Source organism: Herpailurus yagouaroundi, unplaced genomic scaffold, assembly GCF_014898765.1.
Source record: "Herpailurus yagouaroundi ecotype Mexico unplaced genomic scaffold, PumYag 140, whole genome shotgun sequence".
In the NCBI taxonomy this organism is placed as follows: Eukaryota; Metazoa; Chordata; class Mammalia; order Carnivora; family Felidae; genus Herpailurus; species Herpailurus yagouaroundi.
The window spans coordinates 74,032,152-74,039,569 of record NW_024412395.1 but is presented as its reverse complement, the minus strand read 5'-3'; the positions used below and the strand labels follow the sequence as shown (position 1 = coordinate 74,039,569).

Here is a 7,418-nt window from a genome sequence, read left to right as displayed (position 1 = left end):
TCCATCTCAGAAACCTTTTTTTTCCATCTTTAATTTCCTCTTAATCCATGGGCTGTTCAGGAGAGTGTTACTTTCCATTTTTCAACTCTAGAATTTTTGTTTCTTACATTTTCCTTGTCAAATTATTTTTTTTTCCTTTCATGTCCTAGTCTTTTATTTGTTAAACGATAATCTTTTATAATAAATGCCGAAGAAAAGCAACAAACAAAAGCAGGGGATTTGCATAGTATATGGGAAATGACTAAGCCATGGCAGACCAGAAGTTCCTGTTTTGTTTTGTGGGGCCAGGAGTCTGCAATATGGTGTGCTCATCTTCTCCCCCACAACGGTGTCAAACAGCTTAGATGGGAGGCTGAATGCAATGACTTGTCCTAATTTTTGCTATTCAGCCATTTTTCATGATCTTCTCTCTGACTCCATGCATTCCAGACCGTTCAATGGATTTGTAATAAACTTCGAGGATGAAGGGAAATTTCTGGCTCATTGTTTGCCTAAAATCTTGGATTGTGTTCATCTTATTAAAGAAAAAAATATGCTCCAAAAACACCCACAAGTTCAACTACTAAAACTCCTTTAAAGATCTTCTTTTCCAGTGGTTCCATAGCACGGGCCATCATATAACCAACAGGCAGGTGCGTGGTGGGAATGGAGAATTGTTTATTGTTTACAATGTTGTACCTGAGGTGCTTACATGCGGGCAAACTATTTGTTTGATTCATGCATTGTTTTCCTAATTTTGTTAGTTGCCTATCTATGTTTCCTTATAGTTCACTGAACTGCCTTAAGAGGATTATCTAAATTCTTTGTCTGAAAGTTCATAGATTTTCATTTTTGTTAGGTCTGTTATTAGACCTCTATTAGTTTCTTTGGTGGTGTCATATTTACCTGATTTTTAGTGATCCTTGATTCTTTACGTTGGTATTTGTGCATTGGAGTAGTTTGGCTCCTCTTCCAGACTTTACAAGTTTGCTATGGAGAGACAGTTCTTCTTCACCAGTCAGCTCAGTTCGGGTTTCTTGGTGTGACTGCTGGTATTGTCTTTGTACAAGTGGGCATGCTATTACGGTTTATTTTGGGGGGAGGCAACTATTTGAGTTCTGAAGATAGTGATGAGGTGGGGGTATCCCACTGGTTGAGAACAGTGGCTAAAACTGCTGACTTGGTTCCCTACCCATGTGAGGCTGTAGGATGGCTCTGCAGTTCCTTGAATTCTTTGGTCAGACTTACTAGATGATTGACACTAAATACTGTGTTAGGTAATAGATAGGGCTATGAATTAGCTTCAGTGCCCCGGCCTGCTATCCTATAGGTCCAGGGCCTGTACAGCACAACACGTGGGAGTTGAATCAGGTGTCAGTGTGTACTGAATTCCCTGGTCAGGTGAGGCCCCTGGCTTTGCTCTGCAGACAAGAAAGCCATGGTCTGTGGTCTCAGTTCAAGTGCCACTGTACTTTGGGCTATTGAATTGACTATCCAGTGTCCTGTGTTAGATTTCCTGGTCAGAAAAGCTGAATGCTGTATTCTGTGATAAGAAGGGATTAAATTAGATTTCCTGCTTGGACACAGTGAGAGAAGCAGCTCTAAAACTTTACTAGCTCTTCTTAGTTTGTTGTCTTAAGTCAACCAGCACCTCAGGTGTTTTGGCTAAATAGGGCCACTGACTTTGCCCTGGGGGCGATCGGCTCTGTTTTGCTGACTCTTGGCTCAAGTGCTACTGAGCTGCTCAGCTTCCAGGAGTTGTCACAGGCCTTCTAATCAGATAGGGTGAGAAGACTTTCACCACACAGGGCGGGGCTATGTCTCAGCCCCCTTGCCTGGGAATCAGGGGGAGATAATACTCCAGGCTACTCTTAGTTTTCCAAACAGACTCTCCGAGTGAGAAGGACTAGGAGCTACCCTCAGCCTAGGCACTGAATTAATCCCCCTGCCTGTGCATAGCCAGGAGCCTCCATGTCAAGTACTAGCTTTGCTTTGGAGCAAATCAGTTCTGTCTGCCCACCTCTTGGCTCAAGGGCCACTGAGTTGTATAACTTTCAGGAGTTGTCACCTGCTCACCAGGTGAAATGGGCGAAAGACACTTTCTACAATGAGTGGTGCCGTGACTTAGCACCTTGCCTGGATGTGAGCAAACCAGACTCTTGGGCTGGCACAACTCTATATTTGAGAATACAAATGAGGCAGATCTGTACTCTGCCAAGTTCCCTGGTCAGAGTATGCCCCAAATTGGTCCTGTTGGTGGGTGAAGCCACTGTTGGAATTATTACTGAGGCCCTATAGGTATAAACTTGGTCTGCCAAGATCCTAGTGCTGGTTTTTGGAAGCACTCCTATCCCCCGCACCTACCAGTAGTCAGGTTCCCAATGGGTGGGAACTGAAGATTTCCTGGCAATCACCACGGTGTAAGATCAGAGTAAGAGCCCCCCCAAATGTCCCACAAAGTGTACCCCAAGGTGACCCACAAAAGGCTGGTTGTCACCTATGTTCTCTTTTCCCAAGGGAGGAGCTGAAGGCTCAGGAGATCTGTGTGGGTGGAGTTCTGCTGGCCTGGAGGATGGGGAATGTGCTCAATGTTTAGCTGATTCTTTGACCCTTCTAATGTGGTCTGTCATGTCTCTCAGAATGAGGGGGTACTTCAAGCTCAACCCCATATTCTAGGGTTCTTTCAATGGTATCCTCTTTTGAATAGATGTTACTTGTTCTTCTTGTGAGGGGGGAGCAAAGTTGGGAATGACCTATGTTGCCATTTTGGTGATGTCACTCCCTAAATAATACAGGAAAATAAAATGTCTTGACTAAAGTCCTGAATGTAGTATCTATCTTTAATTGGTACATAGCCAAGTAAAAAAAATATTTGTTTCTCAAATTTTTTTTCATTTTTATGCAATGAAAAACTGTTTTTGCTTATTTCAGTATATATTTAAATTCTAGTCACAGACTCAATTTCACCATATGAAATTTTATAGTACGAATTCCATGTTACATTTGAGATAATCAATCATGTTTCAATGTAATCCACATTGCATAGAAGACTTTTATTATGAACATTATCGTTGTAGTATAGTAAAGTGCATTGTTAATGAAGCATGGAAAAGGAATAATTTCAACTAATAGGCATATACGTCAAATTTCAATTAGGACTATGTTGGAATCCAAAAAGAGATATGAGCATGTAAATTTAAACCTTTGACCTTCACCATAAAGAACAAGGTCTGAGAGAGAAATTAAACTATTTTGATGTAGCATACAAATTTGAATAAATTAATGTGTCCTGAACTCTGTCATGACTCTTAGACTGCATATGATTTTTTAAAATTTTATATACTTGCAGCTTATGACTTTGAACTGTTTGCTTCTATTCCACATATTAAAATATTAAGGAATAAAACAATAATGACAACACTTAGCAAGAGTTTCTTGTGTGACTACTTTATTAGGCGATATACTAATATTTAGATGACTTGTCCTGAATTAGTGACCAGTGAAACATGTCAGACTCACAGATTTTTTTCCCCCTAAGGAAACAACAATAATTCTATGGTATTATTAAATATTCAGTGAATTTTCAAGTTTCTGTTCAAGTTTCAGTGAATTTTCAAGTTTCATATATATATATACACATATATATATATGTATATGTATATATATATATGTATATATATATATATACATATATATACATATATGGGGGAGAGAGAGAGAAAGACTTGTGGTTGGTTTATTTGAATCATAATCCAAATAAAATTCATACATTGAATTTAGTTGACTTCTCCTTTAATTTTACTTTAATCTATTGGTTGCCTTTTCCATGCCTTTTCTATGGATGAACTGAGCTTTTTCCCATTAAACTTCCCTACATTATAAATTGTTTTGATTGTATACTTGTAATACATTTTAAAAATTGTCACTCTGCCCATGCATTTTTACTAATTAATCTGGAAGCTTCTTCTGACTCAAGTTTGATTTTTTTTTAAGAACATTTTATGAGTATTTCAAGGTTATAGATGATTTCCAAAACGAGTGTTTTACTCAACATCTAAAGTGAATCGCTTTAAAATGTGACAATATATTCACACAATCATATATATACACACATATTTGGGGAATCATCTTCCTTAATGAAGATGCACATGTATTATTTGATAGTTCAGTGACCTCTTTCAGTGATAGTCTTCCATTTAAAAAAGCCTTGAAATTTTTCACTTTATACGCTTTCTATATTCTGCTTTATCAAAAGCATCTTCACTACACCCCCTTATGTTTAGGAAGACATTTACTTTTTGCTTAAAAGCAGATTTTCTGCCCCCATCCTTGGTCTTAAAACCTAATCTTTCTCTTCTCGAGTCATTTTTCAGACTTATACATATAAAAGGCAATTTATTACATACGAAATGAGATAAAGGGCATAAAATTTAGGAATTGAGATGGATGACATGTTGTATATTGCTCCGAGCTGAGGTCACCAAGGTCAAACAGAAGTAAGATTAAATGGTTCTGCCCTGGATTCTCAAAGCGTTCCCCCAAAAATATGTAGGAATGAGACACAGAGAAATTTTAATTCAAATGTCAACTGAGACTTAGTAATTTATCTGAAATGTTGAGATACAGAAAAAGATCAACAAAGTTAAAGTAATGCAGCATACTACAGGCAATTGATAGAACTATGTCATACCTAAATAGCACTTACCTATTAATGGTGACAGCTATATTTGCCTGGTTAGAATTAAAAACAATATGTTATTTACAGTGTGTAGTTTTATCTAGAAGTGTGATACAGAGCAGGCTTGTGCAACATTTTAAAAACACAGAAAAATAAGAGCTATTGTATATTACAATAATATTTTGGAAGCTGTATCTTTATAATTGCTGTGAATAAACAGTGATATGTATTGTTAAAGGACGAAAGATTTATTATTTTACCATGACCTTAGGGTCCTTTCACTAAATTTCTTGTATTTTAAAGACAAAGACAAAGCCCAAAGAACCTATGGTTTGCGTAAGCTCAGTAAAGTTAAATGAAGGACTGAAACTTGAAACTTGAACCTAGGTTTAATGGTGCACTGCTATTGTATGTGGGTTTATTGTTTGTTTTTCGATAGCACTTCAGTCACTGATTTGATTTTCATTTTCTGGAAAAGGTTCTTCTCTCTATATAATATTTCCATTAATTTAGTGTATAGTCTAGTTTTATAAACACCAATTAATACATCAAGTTTATGATATATACGTAAAACCAAACTTTTTAAAGGACAATTTTTGTGCTTTTCATTCTTTAAATACAGCCATTTATTTCACATACTAAAACAAATTGATGTTTTCTTCTCACTTTTAGGTGAAAATCTCCCTACATACTTTACTTAGGTTTTCACACTTGGGAATGACAGGGATAATACAGTACAGATCTTCCTGTACTTACTACGGAGTTACATCATGACAAACTCATCATGAATTGAAAATATCCTAAGTTAAAAATGCATTTAATTTGCCTAACCTACCAAATGTCACAGCTTAGCCTAGACTACCTCATTAGCCTACAGTTGGACAAAATCATCTAACACAAGGTCTGTTTTATAAAGTGTTAAATATCTTATGATATAATTTACTGAATACTGTATTTAAAGTGAAAACAAAAAAGGGGCTCCTGGATGACTCAGTAATTTGAGTGACCGACTTCGGCTCAGGACATGATCTCACAGTTTGTGGGTTCAAGCCCCTTGTCGGGCTCTGTGCTGACAGCTCAGGGCCTGGAGCCTGCTTTGGATTCTGTGTCTCCCTCTCTCTCTGTTCCTCTTAACTTGTGCTCTCTCTCTCTGTCTGTCTCTCTCTTTCTCTCTCTCAAAAATAAGTAAACATTAAAAAAAATGTTTTAAGTGAAAACAAAATGGTTATATGGTTATAGAATAGTTTTAAGTGTGTTGGTTGCTTGCCTTTGTGATGGTGTGGCTTCTCGTATCACTAGTCCAGGAAAAAAATCAAAATTCAAAATTCGAAGCATAATTTCCACTGAACGTGTTGCTTTCACACCATCGTAAAGTCAAAAAATTATTAAATTGGGGACTGTCTGTAATTGCCATGCTAGTAACAGGTTATTTATCTGCCCTGAGAAATTATTAATACTTGGTATTTCAACCTTAACATTTTCAAATAAGTTTTCTAGTAACTACATTCCATATTGCTTACTAAGTGATAGTATGAATTTGCACACCAGGGTCCTTGTCTGTTTCTGATTGGTTTATGTAAAATTTTATGTTTACATGCAAGAAAAAAGAAAGAGAAAAATAGAATGATAAATTGTATAGTATTTGTCTGGTTTCTTTGATTTTATAGTTTATTCTATGGTCTTATGTCTTACAAAGACATCTTACTGATTGACTTTAGCAATGCAGAAAATATTGACATACTTCATAATTCACTGAAAGGGTAATTTGATTTTAAATCATGCAGGCATAGGTTTCAAAATGCATGGAGTAGGTGAACTTAAGGGAATCCGATCATCAATATGGTGATTTTGTTTAAACTATTATATAACTTGAACCGATGTCTCATTTTAACTTTAGAATATGATGACTATTTCATCAAATTAATGATTTTCAGTGACTGGAAATGCATATCATAAATCCAAGGTAATTGATAACTTCTATAGAAAGGAACCTTTTAATGATGCAGGTCACACCATTATGGCAATTTCCTGCACTCTATTATGTGACCTTTAGGACTATTAAATGTTTGTATCTTTCGGTTGTTTCTCTAATCTTACATACCATTTAAGTTGATTTCAGGAAAGGCATGTCCAATAATAAGTGAAATTTAAATTCCAAAATTAAAAGCTATGTTTCAAAATGGGAACTAAATTTATAAGGTAAGTTCATTGGTATAAAAAAAGAGATACCATATTCCATTATTCAGATGATTATGCTTATTAGTGCAAAAGTCACTTGATGTGTGTGATAAGAAGGTTTCTAGCAGATGTCTCTTTGATGTAAGATATAAAACAGCACATACCTCATTAAACAACACATCAAAAGCATAAAAATGCAACCATTAATCTATATTTCATAATTTCCCCATAATAAGTCTAAGTAAAACTCATTGAACACAAATGAAAGAGCTGTAGAAGAAGGTGATATTAAAATTCACATATGGATCAGTCCTTGTTCTTTTGAATTCTATCAAACATCTGTTGGTCCAAATTGAATATAAAGAGTGAAAAACAATTTAATATATGAGTTATAACTTAGGAACTTTTCCAGTAGGAAAGATGACCACTTTCATGAGTTCATCAAAAATGTACATGTTATCAAAGAATGTTAGACTTGGTTGAGGTAGTAAGTACCATCAAACTCAATTCTTATACTTTTAGGTCAGCAAATTGAGGCACATAGGGATTGCCTAACTTGCTTTAGCTCACCCAATTAATCATA

General features: G+C 35.9%; 1 pseudogene; it reads right to left on the bottom strand.

Annotated features, from left to right (window-relative positions):
• Positions 1-216: 216 nt before the first annotated feature.
• On the bottom strand, positions 217-614 carry LOC121030284 (protein CEBPZOS-like; annotated as a pseudogene).
• Positions 615-7,418: the final 6,804 nt, after the last annotated feature.